This window comes from Cherax quadricarinatus, chromosome 15 (assembly GCF_038502225.1).
Source record: "Cherax quadricarinatus isolate ZL_2023a chromosome 15, ASM3850222v1, whole genome shotgun sequence".
Taxonomy (NCBI): Eukaryota; Metazoa; Arthropoda; class Malacostraca; order Decapoda; family Parastacidae; genus Cherax; species Cherax quadricarinatus.
Genome location: NC_091306.1, coordinates 20,299,023 through 20,312,618, shown reverse-complemented (window position 1 = coordinate 20,312,618; position 13,596 = coordinate 20,299,023).

Sequence of the window (13,596 nt, the reverse complement as noted above, 5' to 3'; positions counted from 1 at the left end):
CCCAATAAATATTTTGATAGGTAGTGACTATTATGCCTCCTTCGTAAAGGGTATGGTACAGAAATGTAGTGTCACCCTTTTGAAGACTGCAGGAGGCCATGTAATGTATGGTAGGATTCCTCGTAATAATAATTCATGACTAGAGGAAACAACAAATACCATAACTGTGTGTCTTACTCATGATATCGTACCCCAGTATAATTCTTCCATAGAGGATGGTGTTGAGCCAGTGCATAAATTGTGGGAATTAGACAGCATTGGAATAAATGTAAATGAAGAAAGTCCAGACGATTCTTTTACTCTGGAACAATACCTGAGAGATGTAAAATTTGAATCTGGACAATACTGGGTACGACTTCTGTGGAGACTGAACCATCCAGAATTACCCACTAATTACAGAATGGCATATGGACAGTTAAAGGCTCAACTCCGCAAACTGAGTAAGACACCAGAATTGTTAACTGCCTATAATGATATAATTACTGAGCAGTTAATTAATAAATTTATAGAAGAGGTACCTCCTGAGCAAGCCAAAATTTATGGTCACTATTTGCCACATCACGGAGTGAAGAAGGATTCTAAGACCACTCTTTTGAGGATTGTGTTTAATTGTAGTGCCAGGAGTAACAAAAATGTACCTAGTTGAAATGACTGATGACAGGTCCGTCATTGACGGAAAAATTAGGAGATATCTTATTAAATTTCAGAGTGAAGCACTATGCCTTTACGGCTGACATAAGTAAAGCTTTCCTAAGAGTGGGTTTACAAGAGGCTGACTGGGATTGTACCCGCTTCTTATGGCCTGAGAATCCTAGTGACCCACTTAGCCCTCTGAAAACCTTTCACTTTAAGAGCGTATTATTTGGTGCTACATCCAGTCCGTTCCTACTTCAAGCGACGATAAATGCACACCTTAAATGTATGGGAAGTCCATTGAGTAAAGCAATGAGCAAACAATTTTATGTGGACAGTTTCCTGGGTGTGACGTCAACTGAAGAGGAACTGTTAATGACTTATGGAGAGGGTAATAAAATAATACAAAGTGCAAATATGCCTCTGAGAGAATGGAATAGTAATTTGTCCAAATTGAAGGACAAAATAAGTAAAGATTACCCTGGAGATGAAGTGCCAAAATGTAGTAATGTATTGGGTTTAACTTGGGATACTGAGAGAGATTTGTTAATGTTAAAACCTAATAATTACAGTATGCCCAACAAATTAACTAAGAGAGTTTTGCTTGCTGAAGTTTCCAAATGTTTTGATCCACTAGGTTTAGTGTTACCCCTTACTATAAGAGGGAAATTATTAATTCAGGAAGCATGGAAACTTAAATGTGCTTGGAATGAAATTCTACCTGAGGACTTCATTAACAGGTGGGATGAATTAATTGGTGATTATGAGAAAATTCCAATGGAGTTCCCACGCCAGGTGGCCAATCCAAATGGGAAAAATGTACTCCACATTTTTTGTGATGCTTCAAAATTGGCATATGGAGCAGTTGCTTACCTTCAATGTAATAGTGTTATTTCTCTTGTTATGTCTAAAGCTAAAGTGTCTCCAATTAAATCACGTACCTTACCTCAGTTGGAATTAACAGCCATTTATGTAGGTGTCAAATTAGCTAATTATATAAGAAATAAGTTGCAGGAGATAAATATTAGTGACACTGTAATTTGGTCTGATAATGAGGTGTCCTTACAATGGATTCGTAATGAAAACAGTAAAATTGTGTACGTACAAAACAGAGTCGCTGAAATTAATCAGATGCAAGAGCAGTATAATAGTTTGGGTCAGCATATGTTAACATTTAATCATATACCTGGTGAGGAGAATCCAGCTGATTTCTTGTCTCGAGGTTTATCTTATGCTAAATTTGTAAATGCTGTATCATGGTTTAAAGGACCGAGCTGGTTGGTAAATAAAGCTAATTGGCCTGTACAAAAGGCATATATTGCTCCTGTTGAAATTACTGTGACCACCGTTCCAATAGTTTGTCTTTCCTTAGCCATTGATATAAATAGGTAATCTTCTTTACCCAAACTAATCAATGTAACTAAGTTGGTGTTTAAATTTCTAAACAAGATGAATATTTCATATAAGTTTTCACATCCTCTTGAATTTTGGATAAAGAGGGTACAGGAGGAAATCTATGGAAATGAGATTAAAGTGATGATGGAAAGAAAAATTGTGAAAGGTTCCATAATAGAGAAATTGGGGCTGTATTTAGAGAACAGTGTAATTAGGTGCAGAGGTAGGTTACAAAATGCTGAATTGGGTGATTATGCTAAACACCCTATCTTACTGCCCAAAACTCATCTTCTAACAAATTTGATTGTTCTAAATGCCCATAAAAATGTAATGCATGGTGGGGCACAAGATACCTTAAATTGTATTAGGGAAACTTTCTGGATTCCACAAGGACGGCAAAGTGTAAAAAGGGTGATTAAATCTTGTGTAATATGTCACCGTGTGGATGCCAGATCCTATATGTACCCAGGTCCTCCACCATTGCCACAGGAACGTGTACAATTAGTGAAACCATTTGATGTAACAGGTGTAGACTATAGTGGTCCAATAATTTTAACAGGTACGTCAAATGGTGTTCCACTGAAAGTGTATGTTTGTTTGTTCACCTGTACTGCTACTAGGGCAGTTCATTTAGAAGTGGCACAGGACTTGTCTGCAGAACAGTTTATACAGCTGTTTCGAAAATTTGCAGCTAGGAGATCCTGTCCGAGGTTGATGATTTCGGATAATGCCACAAATATTTTAGGTGCTCAACACTTGATAGAATTAAATAATAGTAACGATGTTCAATCTCTGTTAACCCAGCGAGGGTGTACCTGGAAATTTATTACTCCTAGAGCCCCTTGGCAGGGGGGGCTGTACGAAAGACTGATAGGCACAGTGAAGAGGTGTCTCCGCAAAGTACTACACGGGAAGAGAATTAATTTGGAAGGATTCCGTCCAGTGTTAGTGGAGGCAGAAAATCGTATAAATAATAGGCCTCTCTCGTACATGAGTGATACACCTGATGCAGATGTATTAACACCTTCTCACCTAATATGTGGAAGGAAATTGGAAGCTGCCCCTGTCTATAGAGATAATCCGGAAGAAAGTGATGAAGATTACAATGATGCGGCAGTGTTGTGTAATAAATTTAAAATGCTAAATAAAGTAATTGATCATTGGTCTAATGTGTGGTGTAAGGAATATCTTCTTATACTACGTGAACACTTTTATGGTGCGACAGAGGCAGTAAATCGACAGACCATTCAACCAGGTGACATTGTGTTAATTGACACTGAACAACATCGAACATTGTGGCCTCTGGGCAAAGTATTGACATTGTTCCCAGATGCACAAGGTGTTGTCAGGAATGTCAAAGTGTTGTGTCGTGGCCAGGAAAGTTTATGCACAATTAATAAATTGATTCCCTTGGAATTAGGTGTTCAATCAAACGTAAATGAAAATCTGAGGGAAAGTGACACGAGTGATATGGAAGATAATGCAGACCAAGTGATGCCGAAAGATGAAATCGTAGTAAGACCTACTAGGAGAACAGCCACTCAAGCCAGAACTGGCTGGAATCATCTCCTAAAGGAAGGAGTAATTTGAATCGTTTAGCAACGAACTCCGGCCGGCCGCAGTGTGGAAAATACTGTATATATTTTCCAGAAATTCAGTATGTATATGTAAATAGATGGCCATACTGTATTTAATAATATTTATGTCATAGAAAACGGAAAGCCTGCGTCTGCGCAGACGAGACTCGCCATCTTGGTTTTTGAATTTTGTATTAGAAACGTTGGTGAATGGGGAAGAAGTTTTTCATGCTCTAGAGGTGAAAATTGTGTTGACACCTCTCAAATAGGAGGCGAAATTGGTGGATGTGCATTCCTGCATAACTTGAGATATCAGACGACTGGACAAGACAGCTCCAGGAACCTCAGATAAGCTCTCTAGATTTGTGTGTAATTCTGGCCAGCATTATTTTCATAGATTTAGTTAGAGTGAGGTTTTCTGAGTATGATATACATTAATCTCCAGTCAAATTGGTGAGTGATATTAAGATATATTTTCCTTCTGTTATGTAATTGTGTATATATATAACCATTTATTCTTAATATACAGTCCACAAATTTATATATTTACCAGCATTCCTGGTGTATGTATATTTCATTTAATTAATAGGTCCAGAGCAACTTGTGGATATGACAGTGGTAGGTATCGAAGGGGGACATTTTTTGCGACCTAGGTGTCCCAAATTCCTACATGTCTAACTGATAAATAATAACTATCAATGTTCATTTACTGTTATGTATATAATAATACATCCAAGTAAATGCAATTTTCCACAGGGAATATGTATTGTGGAAAATACTGTATATATTTTCCAGAAATACAGTAGTTATATGTAAATAGATAGCCATACTGTATTTAATAATATTTATGTCATAGAAAACGGAAAGCCTGCGTCTGCGCAGGACACTCGCTATTTTGTTTGAATTGGACGCTAACGGTAGTGTATAATGGGAAGAATTTTTCGTGCTCTAGAGGTTAAAATTGGGTTGACACCTCTCAAATAGGAGGCGAAATTGTTGGATGTGCATTCCTGCATAACTTGAGATATCAGGCGAATGGACAAGACAGCTCCAGGAACCTCAGATAAGTCTGTTATGTTTAACTCTGGCCAGTGTTATTTTCATAGATAGACAGTGAGGTTTTCTGAGTATGATACACATTAATCTCCAGTCAAATTGGTGAGTGTTATGATTAAGATATATTCTCCTTCTGTTGTAATATATATATATATATATATATATATATATATATATATATATATATATATATATATATATATATATATATATATATATATATGTATATATATATATATATATATATATATATATATATATATATATATATATATATATATATATATATATATATATATATATATATATATATATAATTATTTATTATTTTTAATATACAGTCCACAAATTTATATATTTACCAGAATTCCTGGTGACGTATTTTTTATTTATAATTAATAGGTCCAGAGCAACTTGTGGATATGACAGTGGTAGGTATCGAAGGGGGACATTTTTTGCGACCTAGGTGTCCCAAATTCCTACTTGTCTAACTGATAAATAATAATTATCTTTGTTCATTTACTGTTATGTACATAATGATACATTCAGATAAAAGCAATTTTCCACATTTAAGTTGCCCTTTGGTCCTTCTTGAACCGGAGGTAATTAGTGAAGTCATTAATTAGTTAATTACTTAATAATTATATGTGAAATGACAGAAGGAGGTGGAAGTTAAATTCACAAATTTACTTAATGTGTAGTGGATTATAATTATTACAATATTAATTTGGATAAGTCAAGTGTGGCTGAAGATTATATTAATGTGTGTAAGTGTATGTGTAATTGATAAGCCAAGTGTAGCTAATTATATTAATGTGTATAATATTAAATTTGCAAAGCCAAAGTGGCTAGGATTTATATTAATGTATTTGTACAATATTAATTTAATAAAACAATTCTGGCCAAGATTTATATCAGTGTATGTGTAATTGATAAGCCAAGTGTTGCTAATTATATTAATGTGTATAATATTAATTTTGCTATGCCAAATTCTGGCAAGGATTTATATTAATTTGTATAATAATTTTGATAAGCCAAGGCTGGCTAAAGGTTTGTATTAATGTACATTTAAAATTTACATAATTTTCTTACATGTAATTGATAAGCTCAAGTAGCTAGGACTTACTCAAAAGTAAGTTGTACTATTTATTTTTATAAAGTGCATAATTTAGTACATAATCAGTGTTATTAATAAAGTTGAATTTAATACATTGCATCATGGCTGAAAATGAGGAAATTAATATAGAAGACAAACATATGGAATATAGAGTAAAGAAAGCATCACTACAGGCTAGAAAAGTTCATGTAACCAAGGCATATAATAAGTGCTTGGAATTAATGAGTCAAGAAACTGTGAATACTGATGATTTAAAATTGTATTTAGATGCTTTAGGGAATAGATATGATTCATACAAATTATATTACAACAAATATGAAGGAGATTTATTAGTAAACTGTGTAGATGAGACTGAAGTATATCTTATGATTAATCAGTATTGTGAATTAGAGGAAAAGATTCTTTCTTGTAAAAGTCAGGCCTTTAATAAATTAAAATGTGTAAACCAGGCAGTTAATCAGTCTGCTCCAACAAATAAGATGTCTTTGCCAATACTCCCAGAATTGTGTTTGCCTGTGTTTAATCCTGGAGAAAACTGGGAGGAGTTTTGGTCAATTTGAAAGCAGTTGTGCATGACAGGAGTGACCTAGCCTGTGTAACTAAATTATTTTACCTCAAAGGACAGGTAAGAGGAGATGCTCACATACTGATACAATGTAAATGATTCTTACAAAGAAGCAGTTGACTTGTTGAAGGTCACTTATGGTAATATAGAACAAAGTAGGTTGAATCTAGTGAACATCATTGTTAATTTAAAATCTCCAGATCACACTTACAAAGGTTTACAGCAGTTTAGAGTTAAACTGGAGAGCATTCTCAAAACTTTAAGTAATAAATATAATCTGAAGGAATCAGACTGGTTATTGAGTGCCATGGTACAGAATAAATTAAGCTGTAAAACACTTGAATGGCCCACGAATAAATATCACAAGGGTTATTTTGGTCTGGAGGAAATAAGACTAGGTCTACAAGAATTAATTATGCAGTTGCAGACCAGCCAACTAACTCATTTTAAAGATGCAGCACATAATAACTCTGAGGTATCTGTCAAGTTTCACAAAGGGAAAAATTATCCCAATGGTAATAATCATATTCATTTCCTAAAAAGAGTTGCATAGGTGCATATCAAGTAGCAAGAATCAGAAATAATGATTCTCCACAAGGTAAGAAGAATAAGTACCCTCGTAAGAGTAGCCCAGTTAATAAGAAACCAGTCAAAGAAAAGAGAGATTGTCTTTTCTCATTTTTCTAAGAATTGCAATGCATTCAATTCATGGAATGATAAAGTTGAAAGATTGGAGGAACTTGACAGATGCATCAGGTGTTTGGGTAATCACAATGTAAAGGATTGTTATGCCAAATTAAACTTCTGTTATCAATGTCACAAAGGAAGACACCATATAGTCATGTGTAAAGGTCTATATGATAATGTTGATAATAATGATAATGTTGACAATCCTGACACAACAGTGGCTAATGTAAAAATTGCTGCTAATGTTAATAATGATGGTTTTGCTGAAGTAGCCTTACCTGTGTTACAGGTAAAAGTTGATGATAAAAGGCATAAATCAAGAAATGTAACTGCATTATTAGACCAGGGATCCCAACGTACTTTCATTAAACGTAAATTTCTTGATGGTATGAAAGTACAGATGGGAGATCCTACAACTCTAAAATTATCTGGTTTTTCTCAGATAAAAGAGCTCAATTGTACAACACTGTTTACGAAACTGTCAGGTTGGGCAATGAGAAAAAACGTGTTAATGCACTAATTGTAGATAGACTTCCAGAGAAAATATCTACAGTAGGGCTTAGCAAAGCTACAGAAAGACTTTCACATAATGTAAATTTAGCACCTTCTGGTGTAAGTAATGATTCTGTAGGCCCAGTAAATATTTTGATAGGTAGTGACTATTATGCCTCCTATGTAAAGGGTATGGTAAAGAAATGTAGTGTCACCCTTTTGAAGACTGCTGGAGGTCATGTAATGTATGGTAGAATTCCTCGTAATAATAATTCATGACTAGAGGAAACTACAAATACCATAACTGTGTGTCTTACTCATGAAATCGTGCCCCAGTATAATTCTTCCATGGAGGATGATGTTGAGCCAGTGCATAAATTGTGGGAATTAGACAGCATTGGAATAAATGTAAATGAAGAAAGTCCAGACGATTCTTTTACTCTGGAACAATACCTGAGAGATGTAAAATTTGAATCTGGACAATACTGGGTGCGACTTCCGTGGAGACTCTTCCTCATATACATCAATGACCTTCCAAACGTATCCCAACACCTGAAACCCATTCTCTTTGCTGATGACACGACTTATGTCATCTCTCACCCTAATCTTGCCACCCTTAACACCATTGTGAATGAGGAGCTGATTAAAATATCGACTTGGATGACAGCCAATAAACTTACGCTTAACACTGACAAAACTTACTATATTATGTTTGGTAGCAGAGCAGGAGATGCACAAATTAACATTAAGATTGACAACACTCTAATTACCAGAAATAATGGGGGAAAATTCTTAGGCTTATACCTTGACAATAACCTGAATTTCAGCACCCATATCCAGCATATAGCCAAAAAAGTATCCAAAACGGTTGGGATCCTCTCCAAGATACGATACTACGTGCCACAAAATGCCCTTCTCACACTATACCACTCACTTATTTATCCATACCTCACCTATGCTATTTGTGCTTGGGGATCAACTGCAGCAACACACCTAAAGCCAATAATAACCCAACAAAAAGCTGCAGTAAGAATAATCACTAAATCCCATCCCTGGCAGCACACCCCCCCACTCTTCAAAGATCTAAACTTACTCCCAGTTCAGTACATCCACACTTACTACTGTGCAATCTATATCTACAGGGCCTTAAACTCTAATATCAACCTTGACCTAAAACGCTTTCTTGATAGTTGTGACAGAACCCACAGGCATAACACCAGAAACAAACATCTCTATGACATTCCCCGTGTCCGACTAAACCTTTACAAAATTCAATGTATGTCAAAGGCCCTAAAATCTGGAATACCCTACCTGAGAACTCTAGAACTGCAGACACATTCATCACCTTCAAAACTACCATTAGAAAACATCTTATCTCCCTGATACACCCCGTCAACTAACTTCACGAATACCACCTGGTGGTTCACACTTACAATCGCTCACTCATTTGACCATAAACAGAAATATTAATCTCAGTCTTAAAATAATGAATCCTGTGATACTCCAATACTGAAACTATATACTGTGCCAAAACAAAAGCATTCACATTGCTAAACTCACAAAATAGTATTTAGTCACTTAGCCATAATACCAACTTACCTCATAATTTGTAATATTTTACATTTAAGAATAAAACTAAGTATGCCCGAAATGCCTAGCCATGCTAAGCGTTCTAGTGGTACACTCTGTAATCTCAATTTTACTACATGTAAACCAAACAATAGCCAAATTTCTGTAAACTCAGCATTGTAATCCTTATAGAGAATAAACTTTGAATTGAATTGAATTGAATCCAGAATTACCCACTAATTACAGAATGACATATGGACAGTTAAAGGCTCAGCTCCGCGAACTGAGTAAGACACCAGAATTGTTAACTGCCTATAATGATATAATTGCTGAACAGTTAATTAATAAATTTATAGAAGAGGTACCTCCTGAGCAAGCCAGAATTTATGGTCACTATTTACCATATCACAGAGTGAAGAAGGATTCTAAGACCACTCCTCTGAGGATTGTGTTTAATTGTAGTGCCAGGAGTAACAAAATTCTACCTAGTTTAAATGACTGTTTGATGACAGGTCCATCGTTGACGGAAAAATTAGGAGATATCTTATTAAATTTCAGGATGAAAAATTATGCCTTTACGGCTGACATAAGTAAAGCTTTCCTAGGAGTGGGTTTACAAGAGGCTGACCGGAATTGTACCCGCTTCTTATGGCCTGAGAATCCTAGTGACCCACTTAGCCCTCTGAAAACCTTTCGCTTTAAGAGCGTATTATTTGGTGCTACATCCAGTCCATTCCTACTTCAAGCGATGATAAATGCACACCCTAAATGTATGGAAAGTCCATTGAGTAAAGTAATGAGCAAACAATTTTATGTGGACAATTTCCTGGGTGTGACGTCAACTGAAGAGGAACTGTTAATGACTTATGGAGAGGGTAATAAAATAATGCGAAGTGCAAATATGCCTCTGAGGGAATGGAATAGTAATTCGTCCAAATTAAAGGACAAAATAAGTAAAAATTACCCTGGAGATGAAGTGCCAAAATGTAGTAATGTATTGGGTTTAACTTGGGATACTGATAGAGATTTGTTAATGTTAAAACCTAATAATTACAGTATGCCCAATAAATTATCTAAGAGAGTTTTGCTTGCTGAAGTTTCCAAATGTTTTGATCCACTAGGTTTAGTGTCACCCCTTACTATAAGAGGGAAATTATTAATTCAGGAAGCATGGAAACTTAAATGTGCTTGGGATGAAATTCTACCTGAGGACTTCATTAACAGGTGGGATGAATTAATTGGTGATTATGAGAAAATTCCAATGTTGGAGTTCCCACGCCAGGTGGCCAATCCAAATGGGAAAAATGTACTCCACATTTTTTGTGATGCTTCAAAATTGGCATATGGAGCAGTTGCTTACCTTCAATGTAATAGTGTTATTTCTCTTATGTTTAAGGCTAAAGTGTCTCCAATTAAATCACGTACCTTGCCTCAGTTGGAATTAACAGCCATTTATGTAGGTGTCAAATTAGCTAATTATATAAGAAATAAGTTGCAGGAGATAAATATTAGCGACACTGTAATTTGGTCTGATAATGAGGAATCCTTACAATGGATTTGTAATGGAAACAGTAAAATTGTGTATGTACAAAACAGAGTTGCTGAATTTAATCAGATGCAAGAGAAGTATAATAGTTTGGTTTAAAGGACCGAGTTGGTTGGTAAATAAAGCTAATTGGCCTGTACAAAAGGCATATATTGCTCCTGTTGAAATTACTGTGACCACCGCTCCAATAGTTTGTCTTTCCTTAGCCATTGATATAAATAGGTATTCTTCTTTACCCAAACTAATCAATGTAACTAAGTTGGTGTTTAAATTTCTAAACAAGATGAATATTTCATATAAGTTTTCACATCCTCTTGAATATTGGATAAAGAGGGTACAGGAGGAAATCTATGGAAATGAGATTAAATTGATGATGGAAAGGAAAATTGTGAAAGGTTCCATAATAGAGAAATTGGGACTGTATTTAGAGAACAATATAATTAGGTGCAGAGGTAGGTTACAAAATGCTGAATTGGGTGATTATGCTAAACACCCTATCTTACTGCCCAAAACTCATCATCTAACAAATTTAATGCCCATAAAAATGTGATGAATGGTGGGGTACAAGATACCTTAAATTGTATTAGGGAAACTTTCTGGATTCCATAAGGACGGCAAAGTGTAAAAAGGGTGATTAAATCTTTTGTAATATGTCGCCGTGTGGATGCCAGATCCTATATGTACCCAGGTCCTCCACCATTGCCAAATGAGCAATTTGAGTCGTTTAGCAACGAACTCCGCCCGGCCGTAGTGTGGAAAATACTGTATATATTTTCCAGAAATACAGTAGTTATATGTAAATAGATGGCCATACTGTATTTAATATTTATGTCATAGAAAACGGAAAGCCTGCGTCTGCGCAGGACACTCGCCATTTTGTTTGAATTGGACACTAACGGTAGTGTATAATGGGAAGAATTTTTCATGCTCTAGAGGTTAAAATTGGGTTGACACCTCTCAAATAGGAGGCGAAATTGTTGGATGTGCATTCCTGCATAACTTGAGATATCAGGCGACTGGACAAGACAGCTCCAGGAACCTCAGATAAGTCTGTTATGTTTAACTCTGGCCAGTGTTATTTTCATAGATAGTGAGGTTTTCTGAGTATGATACACATTAATCTCCAGTCAAATTGGTGAGTGTTATGGTTAAGATATATTCTCCTTCTGTTGTATAAATGTGTGTGTGTGTATATATATATATATATATATATATATATATATATATATATATATATATATATATATATATATATATATATATATATATATAATCATTTATTATTTTTAATATACAGTCCACAAAATTATATATTTACCAGAATTCCTGGTGATGTATTTTTTATTTATAATTAATAGGTCCAGAGCAACTTGTGGATATGACAGTGGTAGGTATCGAAGGGGGACATTTTTTGCGACCTAGGTGTCCCAAATTCCTACTTGTCTAACTGATAAATAATAATTATCTTTGTTCATTTACTGTTATGTACATAATGATACATTCAGATAAATGCAGTTTTCCACGTGTATACTCTGAGCAAAAAAAATCATAAACGCAGATCCCTTCGTAATCGTAAGCATGATCATCGTCAATAAAATTATTAGCTAGATTACCCCAATCGAGATTAGACAGATATTCCCTAAGTTCATCATAATCGGCAGAACGAAAATCAGGGACTTTTACCGTATTTTTCGTATTCCCAGGTAATGCTAAAAGTAATGGATTTGTGATCACTTGCGCCAAGCTCTTCAGCGATCTGTATAGTATTTACGAGTGTTTCCTTATCTGACTAATTAAGTTATCGTGTCTAGAAGCCCTAACAATTTCGTCCCAAAGAAGTCTCCCTTTATCGTGATCCAAGCTTGGAGATCGGTATATTACACCTAGAATTAGTTTTTCTTGACCTAGAAACTCTACCCAAACAGATTCTGTTACTAATCCGTTTATTTTTATACCTATTTTTATGCAACAATTTATATTTCCTCGTATATATATAATGCAACTCCACCCCCTTTCCCATTATATCTATCCACATCGAACAACATAAACCCTTGAATATGACACTCGGCTATCATATCTTGACTCTTTAAATTACACCACGTTTCAGTTATTGCAATGACATCAAAGTTCCCAGCACATGCTACCAAACATTATTCATTAACCTTATTTCTTGCACTTCGACTGTTAGCATAAAGTACATTCGTATGTTTTTTTTTCTTCTGCACCTTTTTCCTATTCACCTTTGCTTTTACACAATTTCTGTAATTATCATTACCCATGACTGTTATTATTAAGATTCATAATATCAAAGCCTAAGTCAATATATCCATGCTCATTATTTTCCATTCCTAAACTCATACCTCTAACTAATCCAAGTTTAAAGTCCTAACGACACCCTTAACTGAGCTAGCAAGAAAACCCACACCTACCCTGGATAAGTGAACCCCATCCCTGGCATACATGTCATTTCTACAGTAGAAGTGGTCCCAGTTGCCAATGAATGGTGCTGCATTATCCTTACTGTGTTTGTCCAACCAACAATTAATACTAATTGCTCTGGACAACCATTCATTTCCAACACCCCCTTCTTGGCAAAATGCCACATATAACAGGGCACCCCCCCTTCTTCCTAATTATGTCTATTGCTGTCCTGTACCTTCTAACTCAATCCTCACTTCTATGCTTGTCTACATCATTGCCTCCAGCACTGAGGCAGATAATAGGATTGATCCCATTACCATTCATGATGTTATCATGCTGGCTAACAATATCCTCCATCCCAGCCTCAAGAAACCAAACCCTCTGTCTCCTAATCCTATCCTTCAAGCAGAAGGCCCTATCCATGTACCTAATCTGGCTATCCCCAACAAGAACAATATTTTTACCTTCCTTGGTATTGTTTGTCGTGACATTCCCAGTAGTCGACTCACATTCAAATGGTAGCACGAAGAATAGGTTC